Raw genomic sequence first — 14439 nt, 5'->3', positions numbered from 1 at the left:
CTTGTGCTACCCGCTGCCTCCATCTTCCTTTCTTCATGGCTGTCTTTGGCAGTGCTTCCAAATCTGGAGATCAAAAGAATCTGCTGAAGAAAATGAGGAGGATGAAAACTAGCACTATATATGAAGTACAAAAACCAATCTAAGAGTATGAACTGAAAAAAAATTCTGGAAGGAAAGCTGAGCAGTAGTCAACTCGCAAGGGAAAAGAGAATGTAAAATAATAGGGGGGTCTACTCCTGGCCCTTCTTGCACATTATCTCCTGGTTAAAACAGCGTGGAACCAAAATGTCAAACTCTGAAGAAGGAACTAGAGAAGTGAATACAAGATAAGTAGAGCAGCAGGTTTAACTGTCAATGACTTTCCTTGCTCTGGCCTTGGCAGACTCAATACCATTTTGTTGACATCAGCCTTTTCTGTGATCTGTTCTATTAGTCCATCTGGAGCCTCAACCTCATTGCCCATGCCTAGGGCATTGTTTTTCAGATGTCCTAGGGTACCGTCCACCTGAGTCAGGTTGTCTTCCATTTCCTCTTCTATGGCATCGTTAGTTCTACATTGAATGTATCCAGCACTGGCTGTTCCAGTGGTTCCTTGTGGAGGCTGACCGTCTGTCACTCCACCTGGCTGCTTAGGTCCTACATTGCTAGGAAGGTATCTCTGCCATCTTGTCCCATGTTGCCTCATAGGCATTACTAGACTCAGAGTTTCTTGTCCATGCAGTTCCAGCTACTCCTCTGGAGCCCCAGCAGCTAGGACATCCCCAGACCTGACCTGGAGCTGTGTCCTCCTAGTGCCTGTGTGAGCCCTGGTGTTGCATTTTAATTCTGGATTCCATGTGTTCGTTGTTAGTGTATAGAAATACAATTAATATTTGTCTATTTATCTTATATCTTGGGGCTTTGCTGGACTCACTTATTAATACTTGAGGTCTTGTTTAAAAAGTAGATTCCTTAGGGATTCTTGTGTAGACCAGTAGCCTCCACTGATACCATGGAGAAAGCAGTATTTTCCCCACAAAGCATTAGTGAAGGGCGCCTGGGTGGCTCAGTTGGTTAAGCAACTGCCTTCGGCTCAGGTCATGATCCTGGAGTCCCAGGATCGAGTCCTGCATCGGGCTCCCTGCTGAGCAGGGAGTCTGCTTCTCCCTCTGACCCTCCCCCCTCTCATGCTCTCTCTCTCTCGTTCTACCTCTCAAATAAAAAAAAAAAAAAGCATTAGTGAAAATTTTGACTCTCCACTAGGTCTCCTCTGACACTGTATGAACACCTCACTGAGCACACAGGCTTCTTGTTCCCCATGAGTAGGAGTGAAGTGTAGGGCCCTCCTGTGGTATCTACTTCTCTAAACAGAGGGGCTGGCACCTAACTACTCACCAGTGATGCACCTGCTGGCTCCCTCCTAGGTCTTCACTGACATCACCCTGATTATGGATGTGGGGAGCCTTGTTACACCTTGGTGAGGATGCAATTTCAGCTTTCTACTCAGGTTCTGCTTGTGGAATTGAGAGTGGGGCCTCAGTTGTTTTTTATTCCGCGCCCCCCCCCCCCCCGCCCTGGTGTTTGAAATAGAATGGTTATTTCCCAAAGTTTCTGTCTTGCTAGGCTGCCTCTTTTCTGGTCCTTTGGATAAGAAAGCAGTATTTCCTTATGGCTATTTATTCATTTATTTATTTTTATTTTTGCTTATATCTCTGCCCATTGATGTATCTGGATTGCTTGCTTCTCCAGTATTTAGTCTGGGACATAGGAGACAAAGAGAAAACCCAGGAAACTTGCTACCATGCCATCCCTCAGTTACCAATGTCCCCAGCTGGGCTATCTACTTTTCTCCACCATTTAGTGTCTGTATGTTTGTTGTGTAAATAATACCCAGGACTTGTCTTGCATTTACCGGAAGAAATAAGGGAAAACCCGTCCAATGCATGTCACGCATAGAAGTAGACATCTCTGTAATATATTTTTAATCAAACTATTTATGTAGACAGAGATCCCAGAAAAATATTTGCCTAGAGCCCTGAACAAAATGAGATGGCGCTGTCCAGAACCGTGAACACTGCCATACCTTGCAGCCAGATGGGTTAGAAGAAAACGTATTTTTAGCAGAGCATAATGCTGCCCCAATTAGAACTGGGGCTCTCTTAGGAAGTAGGAAGAGAAAACAAACGGGATTTTAATAGGCGGAACCTGCTGTGTCTGCTACACATTTCTATTGTTTAACAACTTATTTTAAAAATAATAAGTGCTGTGGGAGGCCCCAGTGAGCTTTCAGTTGAAATTAAAAAGTAAATATATACTTGTGAGTAAATATGCATATATAAAATGGGTTGATGACATGTTGTAATGTGGAAGAAGCCAAATTAAAATGTTGGGAAAGTTCAACAGGCCAAATATATATTTCTTACAGCAGCTGGAATGCCAGGGATGATCTCAGTCCCAGAGTCCAGATGACTTAGATGGAGAGATATATGTGCTCCATGCAAGGTTAACTGGCCTGATAAGCCTCTGAAATCCCCACTTCCTTCAGTTGCAGGAAAGTCACAAAGGAAGCAGAAAATGTCATTCTGGGCTTAGCAACTATGGAGGAAAATGAAAGAATGTTAGGAATGTCAGAAAATTGAAAAGCACTTGATAAATATATTGGCTTGTATGTAGGTCAATGAATATTTCTGAAACCCTAAGATAGTTCTGGAAATTCACCAAGAGTTTTGGAAGGCTGATGACAAAATATAGAAAGATTGATTGACTGATCTTTGGAAAGAACTCCTTAACTAAATGGTACTAACAATCAACTGTGTTGCTTAAAAAAACCCAAAAGAACCATAAAAACAATTACTGAGTGACTATTTTTATATTACATTTTACACCAAGATACTGTGTCAATAACATCTTCCCACATTATACTTTCAATCCCTAAATATATCATTAAAATTCTAAATAGACAATACATATAAAGGGTGGTAAATAATTTTTTTTTTAAATTTACAGATCTCCCTTTTATTCCTGTACCTTGGCAACAGTATCTTTCCTCAAGGATAAACAGTGTTTATATTTTTTCAAATAACTTTCCAGAAATAATCATATATTGTGTTATGAGTGTGTATTTCATCTTACTCAAATAGCAGTGTAATCAGTACAATCATTTGTGTCTCTATAACTTCATAAACAATATATCTTGAAGGTTTCTCCTTACCATGACAAGGGGAAGGTCTCATTTTTTAATACATATTTGAGATAAACTTTATTTATGTAAAGAGTATAAGATACATAGGAAAATTGCCTTTCTTTTCTACCTTTACAATTAGTTGCTTCTGTTATCATACTAATGTTTTCAAAATTGTTGTGTCATAATTCAGTAACCTGGTTATAATGTGGTTGCTTACATACCATTTTTCCACTAGACTGTATTCCCACACAGTTCCTTTAAAGTCGGTACAGTGCCTTCATTGTGGTTCATTTCCCTAGCATCTGACATAATACCTAGAATATAATAATGACATCAATTTTCACTTATTGAGATGATGCACTAGAAACATGGCTATGTGCTTTGTAAATGTTATTGTATATAACTTGCTGAATAAATCTCACAGGAAGGTAAAATTATTATCCTACTTTTAGAACTGATGAAAATAAGGTTTACATAGGTCAAATCATTCTTTGTATAAATGATGAGCATTTGTGTATGTTTTACCTCTTTTCTTCAAAAGTTTAATCCTAAACCCTGATCTGTCTAGAATTACACTGTATGTGCTTCCAGCATCATTTAAAAAACAAATGAATAATAAAATAGATGTGTGTAATAAATAAAATGTGGAAGGTCCAGAATCAGTTCTTATCAAATAATGAACGTACCATTTAAAACCTGGCCTTTTTTTTTTCACTTATCTTATATATTTTTTAGCAAAGGTAATTTAAAAACACTAAATGTGTTAAATATTATGATAGTAAAATTAAATTTACCCAGAAAGTTCAGATAGAAAGTTTTTCTATAGATTCACATAATACCCAGTTTATCTGGGTCCTAATATTATCATTTCCCCAAAGAGGCCCAATTTTCCCACCAAAATGCATTTCAATTTAAATCTGATGTTTTACATTAAACTTATGTAAACTTATGTATTTAGTTTACTGCATAAATCCAGTCTTGTATGGAACCAAATATGGCATGGACATGAGTTCATAGTTTTTCATTTTGTCACAAGTTTCCTTATCACTACAGGAAAAATGCACAGAATTATGTTCCTCTCAGCCAAGTATGCTGTCTTTAACCATCTTTCCTGCTAAATCACTGGACAAGATGCAAAAAATAAAGTACCTAAGGATCCTTCAAAGTAAGTTATAGGGAAGAGTGAAAACTCAGAGGACCAACCTGGATATCGGTAAGGTTCTCATATTTTATTTGTTTGTTTCTTTTGCACCTTTACCTTGAGAAAAAAATCTCAAGTCATGAGCCTATGTTAGCCCTTGTTATGCTGTCAGCTAAATCTCCAGTTGAAGCCCTATCTTTCTAGCTACAGGAATCAGGGAAAGGAGACTGCATACTCCAAGGAGCAGGAGGTATCCATGTTTGTTTTCTCTGTCTCTGTGTCATTTCAGACGGTGAAACTCAGGCAGAGAGCTCTATGACTTGGGTGGCACATGTTTTAGTAAACATAAAACAATATTATTTCCGTAGGTTCTTTAAACATATACATGAATATTAATGACAAAAATTGCCACATTATCAGGAGGGTTTTTATTATATAGAGTTGTAATATATATGACAACTACAAAATAAAGGAGCATGGGGATGGTAAAGAGTCTTAAATATTTTAAAGACATCTAGGTTCAAAATGAAGTACTTAAACATTAAACCAAATAGGCTGTAATAAGGAAGGCATATACAATTGCAATTCCTAGAGCAACCACTAAAACAATAACACAAGGAAAATAGCCAAAAAGCCAGAATATAAATTAAAATTAAATTCTAAAACTTATTCATATAATCAAAAAGAAAGATGGAATAGAGGGTTAAAAACCAGGGAGCACAAATAGAAAATGAATAATAAAAGAATAGGTAGTAGAAACAAGTAGTAGAAAATTAATACTGTCAATATGCTGAACTAAATAACAAAAAATAAAAAAAATTTTCTAGTGTACATGGGACATTCACCAAGATCATATTCTGTACCATAAAACAAACACTAACAAATTATAAAGACTAGAAATTGTACAAATTCTTTTGTAAAATCATGGAGACATTAATATTAAAATCAATAAAAAATGATATCTGCTATCTACCAAAATAGTTGGGAATTAAAAAATTCACTTCTAAATCACTGCAGGGTTGAAACAGAGGTCACAAGAAAAATGATAAAGCTTTTAAAAATGAATAAAAATGAAAATTCCATATATCAAATACATTGAACATAACAAGAGTTCAAAGGGAAATTTATAGAATTAAATGTTTAACTTAGAAAAGAAGAATGAGAAATCGATGATTTAAGCTCCCACCTTAAGAAACTAAGAAAAAAGTAAATACAAAGAACACAGAAAAAGAAAATATTAAAATAATAGAAAGTAATTAAATTAAAAAATAGAGAAAAATCAATGAAATAAAAATATGATTTTTTGAAAATTGAGATAAACCAACACTTTTTAAAAAATTTTTATTAAACGACACACACTTTAAATCAACTGTTCTCCCAACTTCTATTATTTGAAAAATGTAAAATATTTTTAAAAACTAGACTTACCAATTGTTAACATTTGCTCATTTAGCTCATATTCTCTCTCTCATACACACACACACACACACACACACACACAAATATACGCATACACACACTTCATTATTTCATTCATCTTTGCTGAACCATTGGAAGTAAGTTGGAGGCATCAGGATGCTTAAAAATAAAACACATCAGTGTATGTCTACTAAATATAAGGATATTGTCCTACATAACTGCAGTGACACTATGACACTAAAATTTAATTTTAGATAAAATATTTATATGTACTTAGATATTTATATGTAGATAAAATGTTATATATGTATAATCCATATTCAAACATCTCTAATTTCCCAATCTTGTCCCCCTTTATAGCTAATTTATTATAAGTTCAAAATTTAATCAGGCTTCCTGCCTCATAGGGTTAATGAGGTTGAGACTAACAAGACATTGAAAGCTTGTTTTTCAGAGGCTTGTTGCTCCTTAATCAGCTCTTATTTCTCTTCAGATCCCAGTAACAGATCTGTTAGCTGTTCCCTCAGAGACTCAGACTGACAAAGATGAAGGTCACTGATATGGTTCCAGCCTATGAACACACAAGGTCCTTCATCCCTTACCCGAAATAACCCCAAGACACCTTCCAGTTTATACGGGCCCTCAGAGCACACTATGGCCCTCTTTCTTGTCCTACATTTCACCTTTTGATGTCAGGGGCCAAAAATATTAAGTCTCCAGGCCAAAGTCAACATAGGATATGTGTTACTATATGTTTGCTCAGTGTGCATGCTCCATCCTTCCTCATGAATAGTCCTAAGCTTCCCACCCTTTTCTCCAATATGTATGTAATCTCAACCCCTCTGATTATAACAATTTGTAACCTCATTTGGGTGAAGCAGATTTGAGGTCCGTCCTCCCATGTCCTCCTTTGGCTGCTTCTCGAATAAACCTTTTCCTTGCTGCATATTCCATGCCTCAGTGATTGGCTTTGCTTGGCTTTGGGCATATGAACTTGGGTTCACTTATAACTACATGAATGCACCATAGTTTATAGCGCCAGTCTCCTGTATCTAGTTATTTAGGTTGTTTCCAATATTTTGGATTGTTTATTTTTATTTTTATGGGTATATATTCATGATGAATTCCAAAAAGTGGATATGGAGGGCCAAAATGTCCTTTCTAAGTGTTGTTAGATTTTGCCAAATTCCTCTCAAGTGTATTGTATCCCTTTGCACTTCCACCAGTAATGTGGAAGAGTGTTTCTACAGAGATTTGCCAAAAGAATGTGTGGTCAAGGTGTTGATTGGTGAGAAAGGGCACCAAATTGTAGTTTTAGTTTATAATTTTCTGTTATCAGTAAAGTTCAGCAGTGTTTCATATTTTTAAGTTTCATTGGCTATCATTTTTTTAAGAAACTCTTCATGTATTTTGCCTATTTTTCTGCTGAGCTTTTTCTCTATTGGTTAATAATTTATTATATGTTAAAACATTATCTTTTATCTCTAATGTAACTCTGGCAAACACTTCTTATTTTTAAAGATTTTATTTATTTATTTGAGAGAGATAGAGACTGTGAGAGAGATCAGGAGCAGACGGGGGAAAGGGTAGAGGGAGAAGCAGACCTCCTGCAGAGCAGGGAGTCAGATGAGGGACTCGATCCCAGGGTCCCAAGATCAAGACCTGAGCCAAAGGCAGACGCTTAACCAACTGAGCCACCCAGGTGCCTGCAAATGTTTATTTCTGACTTTTCTTTGGTCTTTGATTTTGTTTACATGCTTTCTTTATGCAATGCATTAAAAATCTACTTCAATTTATCAGTCTTTCCTTGCATTTGAACTTTGAGTCACAGGTAAAGACTTCTCAGTACCCAAATAATGAAGGAATTCATTCTTCTTTTCCTCTATTATTCATGTTGTATCACTTGGTTACATTAGTATGTTGCATATTTGGACTTTATTATGATGTATGAGCTATGGATCCCATTTTACCTTTTTCTAAATGGCTACTTAAATATTCTAACATCATTTATTAAAATTTTATCTTTCCACCATTGCTTTGAAATGTGACATTTGTCAAATGAGAAATTTGTAATGTTTTTGCTTCTAATTTTAGATTTTCCATTCTGTTTCATTACCATCCCTCTCCATGTGCACTACCACACTGTCTTCATTGTAGGAGCTCTTTAACACGTTTATTTGCTGGTGGGGTGGGTTTGTTCTATATTCAGGGTTTTTCCAGCTATTTTTTCAAAGTTCATTCCTCTGAATGAATAAGAGAATCATTTTGTCTCTAGAAACAAAAAAGTTCTCATTAAAAAATATTTTACTTCTAATTTAGAGAGAAATGTCATCTCTGTAATGTTTACTCATCATATTCAAGATTAAAATAATGTCCTTCCATTTGTTTAAGCCTCCTTTTGTGTCTTTCAGTAAAGAATATTTTAGTTTTCCTCATATAAATTTAGCAAACTTCTTGTTCAATTTATTCTGGAATACTATAGTTTTGATGTAGCTATCTCAAATGGCAATGTTTCATTATGCCCTTTAACAGATTGTATATATGAATGGTACTGATTTTTGTTAGTTAATTTTATGTTCTGTTATCCAACTAAATTGTTTTATTATTGATATCATTTGCAAATAGAGATCATTTTATTTCTCCTTTCCACATTTTAATGTCTTTAATTGTTTTCTCTGGTTTAACTGCATTGTCTAATATATCCAAGAAAAAAAAAATAAGCAGTAAAGGCAATGTGTGTATCCTTATCATTTTCTTGACATTAATTAGTGGGGATGGTTTTGGGGATTCCACATTAGCTAAGATAAATGCCACATCTTTTTAATGACTGCTTAGTATTCCACAATATGCAGATATAATTTTTTTAGTCATCCATATCCTTGGAAGCCTAAGGAATTTTTATCTTTAGATATAGTGGAAATTGCTGAAAGTAAATATCTCCTCATAAGCCATTGCACATTTTACGAATATAATGTAGAAGATATAGCTGAAGTGTTGGATCAAGCAGTATCTTTTAAATTTTGGCAGAGATTTTGGGATGCCTGGGTGGCTCAGTCAGTCAAGTGTGTGTGTTTGGCTTGGGTCATGATCCCAGGGTCCTGGGATCGAGTCCCACATCAGACTTCCTGCTCAGCAGAGAGTCTGCTTCTCCCTCTCCCTCTGCAGCTCCCCCTGCTTGTGCTCTCTCTCTCTCTCCCTGACAAATAAACAAATAAAATCCTAAACAAAATAAATAAATTTTGGAAGAGGTTTCTAAATTTGTCTCAGTAAAATTTTTCAGTTTTCAAGCAACATATGAGATTCCTTGTTTTTCACCCTTGCCTACATGTTATATTATAAAGTGTTGTTTTTTTCTTTTAAGATTTATTTATTTATTTGAGAGAGAGAGAGAGTGAACAGGAGAGGAGGGGCAGAGGTAGAGGGAGTGAATCTCAGCAGCCTCTCCACTGAACACAGAGTCCCCAGGGGCATTCGATCCTAGGACAATGAGATCATAAACTGAACTGAAATTAAAGGTTGGGCACTTAACTGACTGAGCCACCCATGCAACCCTCCAGAGTTTTTACCTTTGCCTAAATGATAGGCAAAAAAATTCAGTATTTTGTTGTAATTTCAATTTTAATTTACTAGAAAATGTGCAAAAAATATGAATGGTTTACAATTAAAGGAATTGACATGAAGTTAATATTAAGAAAGCATAGTCAACAGTCTTCATTTAGAAAAAAAAAAGAAATGCTGGGGTGCCTGGGTGGCTCAGTCATTAAGCATCTGCCTTCAGCTCAGGTCCTGATCCCAGGGTCCTGGGATTGAGCCTCACATCGGACTCCCTGCTCCACGGGGAAGCCTGCTTCTCCCTCTCCTACTCTCCCTGCTTGTGTTCCCTCTCTCGCTGTGTCTCTCTCTGTAAAATAAATAAATAAAATCTTAAAAAAAATAAAATAAATAAAAAAGAAATGCTTATTTATTTGAGGAAGCACTATATTTATTAAATACATTTTGCCCTTTGCAAAATATTATCAGTTTAATTTTTTTTTTTTACTTTTTTTGTGGTGATTTTGTGATTCACAAAACTTTTTTTATTAATGCGTAAATTTTGTCATTTTTCTGGCTGGGTTTTATAGCATCATGGGAACTGCCTTCTACATGCCAAGTATATTAGAAATAAATAAATAATTCAAATATTTCTACTTAGGATTTTTATGATCTGCAAATGTTTCCTTTTCTGTCTATATTCTCCAGTAATTTAAACAGTGTTAGAATGGTGTGTTCAGAAAAAAAAGTAATAGCTAACTTTTATATATTACTTACTATATGCCATAGACTCCTCTAAGACCTCCCATCTAAACACCCATCATGATAAGCTCTTTTATTATCCTTGTTTCACAGACGAGGAGTACAGCCCAGAGTGGTTAATAATGTGTCCACATTCATACGATCAGTAGGGATGGTGCTAGAATGCACACCCAGGCACTTCAAACCTAAAATCTCTGAGCTTTTTACTACAAAGTAATCACTGGAAGAATTTCCCTATGAATTTGCTAATGGTTTTTTCCATGCAGATGTGCCGCTTAGTTTGGAAAGCTCTGTTATATGGGCTTTACCTGTGACTTGTAGTTGCAGGATCCTCTTACTGCACTTGTGTTACCCTGTTTGAACACTACTTCATTTAGAAGCTTTTCCAAACATCTTATCAGGGCTGATGTTATGAGCATTGTGCTTGTCCAAGAGCACAGGGCCCTGAGCTAAAAAAGGTTTGGTACTTGGTTTAGTGCTATGGTGTCATTACCCTGATAATCGTTTTCAAAAAAAGGATCTCACATTTTCATCTTGCACTGGACCCCACAAATTATTTAACTGGTCCTGCATATTATGTCTCATGGGTACTCCCATCTCTTTGTTTTGTCAACACTAGGAATCTGTTTTTCCACTTTCTTATTTCTTTTAGATAATTATAGAGATAAAAGGAAAAAATGGTATTCTATTTTGCCATTTTAAATCAAATCCAAAAAAGTTTAAATAGTTTTCCTACAGTCACAAAATCATAAGTAATCATTCAAGCCAGAGTGTTTTATTCCAGAGGCCTTGCTCTTTACACTTTACCATGATGCTGCCCTAAGAATAAAGACCTTGTAGTATTTTAATAAAAGGCTTTTTGGAAACATAGCCAAATCAAAATAATATATAAAAAGGAGTCATGATTTTGGGCCACATGACAGACTGAGTAAACATAGATGTCCTTCTGCCCCAGCACATTGAAATATTGAATATATTAAAAGGACTGAAATGATTACATTTCTGAGTTTGAAATATAGGCAAAATCTTCCTATACTAGAGAATAGAAGAACTAACAGCTATGGAAGTAAGTAACACCTGACACTGCCCAGGTTCAGGATGTTGTCAGACTACATATTGAGGCCAGGGAGAGAGACTGGGGTGCTAATGCTGAGACAGAAGTCTCAGGTGGGTGGACTACTTGACATGAGGAAACTGTACCTCAGGTCCATTCTCAGAAGCTAGAGCCTCAAATGATTTTCAGTCTTCATAGAACACAAAATCCTCAGCTCAAAGGTAGGGAACTGGAAAGGAATCAACACTGTTCTAGAGTTTTATGTAGAAAAACAAAATGCTGTCAATAAGAGACTGAAACCCCAAGTAGTTCTACATTAAAGTTTGTAATCCAAACTCAGAATTATTTTACTATGCATGAATCCCCAGGTCTCAAAATTAAATGAAAGCTGATCCTCTATTATCACAATCTCTGGATTCCTGAGTTGGAATAAATTTAAAACTGCTGTATAATAAATTGTTCATTTTCTAGACTTTGTAAAACTCCAAAGAATTTTGAAATTCCAGTGAATAAAAGTAAAATCATAAATATAAATGAGATTCTATTTGGAAGGTTTAGTGTGTACGATAAACAGCAGAATTAATGCCCTGAGAATGAGAAGTAATGAAATTATTTGGAGGATGCTACAAAATCATTGCTTCAATGATTAAACAGGTAAAAGAATAAAAAATAGCATTCATAATGAAGGAGTAGGAAGACAGGAGAAAGAAAAGTTGAACTGAAGGTGAATCAACTAGAACAATTACAAAATGAAAATTTAGCAGCTGAATACATAAAAATATTATAAATGATCTAACAGCTGATTATACTCAATGGAAGGAATAATTCAAGGACTGACTAATAGAGTCAAATAAATTATTGCCAATAGCTAAAAAATGTCAATTATGAGAAAGGGAGTTAAGAAATGTGAAGGATGGAAGCAGTACAGCCAAGAAAACCAGGGTTCCAGAAGAGAAATAAAAAGAGTAAATAAAATAAATGCAATATGTAAAGAGTTAAAGGTTAGAGACAACCTAGAATTTAAGAAAGAGATGAATATTTAAAGATGTACATCACACCCCCAAACAGAATAAATAAAATCAAATGTACACCTAAACACATCTCACTGAAACTGCAAAGAATCATAGGAAAAGGTAAAATACTAAAATAGAACTGCCAGATTCTACTTTCTAGTTGACCTGGAAAGAGTTTACAAGGCCTCACTCCCATAGTCAAAATAAGGAAGAAGCTAGAAAATATTAAAATCAACAACTCTTTGATTTTTCAGAGACTTGAGGTCACAGGGTAAATCATCATCCCCAAATCTAGAGACAGACAAGTAAAACAGAGAATCCCAGTTTAGCCAAGGCAGGACCCACTGCTGGAGCAGTGAGGGAACCTAAAGGGTAACTATTTGCTACAGATTAAGCATGTCCCAGTTTGAGAGAGTAAGAATTCTTAGGGGCCCAGACTTAAAAGGACCCTCTCAAGCTGTAATAAGATTTACCTCCAGCAGCCCTACTAGAGCCTCAGGGTGAAGATCAAAGAAAAATCCCCTCCCTTCCAAATTTGAAATACACCCACAAAACTCTGTTTCCCTTAACAAAGACATGCCTTCGAAGAAAATTTTTACCAGAGCCTGACTAACCTGGAGAATAGATATATCCAACTCCAGTCATTTCTAGCCTTCCTGTCTCACTTAAGAAGGGGGGGAAGCTCTCTTGAAGGTCACAGACCATGGTGCCAGGCCACACAAAGATTTATATTTAATCGTAACACTAGAACATGGTTCTCCTCCTCCAGTATTTTACCACTACATTAATAGGATTCCTGTACAATAACAAGGGATGACAGCTGAAAGAAATTGCAAGTCTCAGACCTTATTTAATGGAGTCTTCAGGAATGTCTAAAGACAACAGAAGAGACAAAAAAAAAAAATTCATTAGAGGTAATTTTAGCCTCAGACAGAACACCTATAGCAAACAAATACTGTCAGGTTCCTAGCCAGCTAAACATAAAAACTCATACTGAAGATTGACTTACCTCAGTTTCTTTTACTTGATATATAATTTTTAACTTTAAAAAAATTATAAGACAGGCAAAAGGCTAAAATGAATGTTGCCTGTTGCAAAAAAAAAGTTTGAAGAAACAGAGCAATTATCTCAGTCAAATATGGCAGGGACTTTGGAATTATCAGATCAGAAATTTAAAGTAACTATGATTAACATGCTCTAATAGAAAAAGTGGACAATATGCAAGAACAGGTGGGTAATGTAAACAGATAAGGAATAGAAGCTCTAAGAAATAATCAAAAGGAAATAAAAAAAAGCTCTGTAACAGAAATAAGTAATGTCTTCAATAAGTTTATCAGTATATTGGATGAAAACAAAGGTAGAATTAGGGAGTTTAAAGACATGTTAATAGAAATTTCCAAGCTGAAAAGAAATGTAAAGAAGTAAGAAAAAAATATTAAATAAAGATGGGACAATTACAAAAGGTATAACAGACTTGTAATGGGATGCAAGGAAAGAGAGAAGCAGGAGAAATATTTGAAAGAAAAATGGCTAAGAATTTTCTAAATTAATGACAGACACTGAATCACATTCAAGAGGCTCAGAGAACATGCAGCAAGACAAATACAAAAAAAAAAATCTATACTTTAGCTTATCATTTTCAAACTGAAGAAACCCAAAGACAAAGGGAAAAACCTAGAGAAGCCAGAAAAGTCAAAACACCTTACTTACAACACCTTACCTAGGAGTAGAGATAAGAAATACATCAGACTTTAAAAAATGTGCAAGCAGAGTGACACCAACATTTTGGTGGCTTGAGTTGTTCTTTTTTTCTCTCCCCTTTGATTTACAGTTAATCAGATATCCATAGCTGATAAAAAGTGTCTCCACACAGTACACTAACCAGGACACCCAAAAGATCCATCTAGCATCTGTTGGAACTCTTGCTCTCATTGAGAAACCACAGGATCTGGGGACAGGTGAAGGAGAGAGAAGAAGGCAAAGAGACCTGAAGGAAAAAATTTTCTGTCTTCCCTAAGATTCTGGCAAGGGGACCAACCATGACCTCTGAAATCCCACCACCTGGGTTGATTGGCCCTCTTACCAGAATCTGTTGAACTAAAAAGGCAGCCAGGAGAAACAACAACAATGTAGCCTATAAAGGAACTAAGCTGTCAGCAAATTTCTCAGCAGAAACTCTACATGCTGGGAGAGAGTAGAATGACATATTCAAAATATTGAAAGATGAAAACTGTCAGCCAAAATTACTCTATCTGGCAAAACTATACTTCAGATAGAAAGGAGGAAATATAGCTGAGGGAGTTCACTATGACTAGATCTGCCTTACAAAAATGTTGAAAAATAAAACTTCTTCAAG

The 14439-nt window shown here is 35.6% G+C and overlaps 1 pseudogene; it reads right to left on the bottom strand.

Moving 5' to 3' along the window:
- Positions 1-344: 344 nt before the first annotated feature.
- Positions 345-10435, bottom strand: LOC113920398 (annotated as a pseudogene).
- Between the last annotated feature and the right edge of the window lie 4004 nt (positions 10436-14439).

This window comes from Zalophus californianus, chromosome 3, assembly GCF_009762305.2.
Source record: "Zalophus californianus isolate mZalCal1 chromosome 3, mZalCal1.pri.v2, whole genome shotgun sequence".
In the NCBI taxonomy this organism is placed as follows: domain Eukaryota; kingdom Metazoa; phylum Chordata; class Mammalia; order Carnivora; family Otariidae; genus Zalophus; species Zalophus californianus.
The sequence above is the reverse complement of the archived record's forward strand: the minus strand, read 5'-3'. Positions and strand labels throughout refer to the sequence as shown.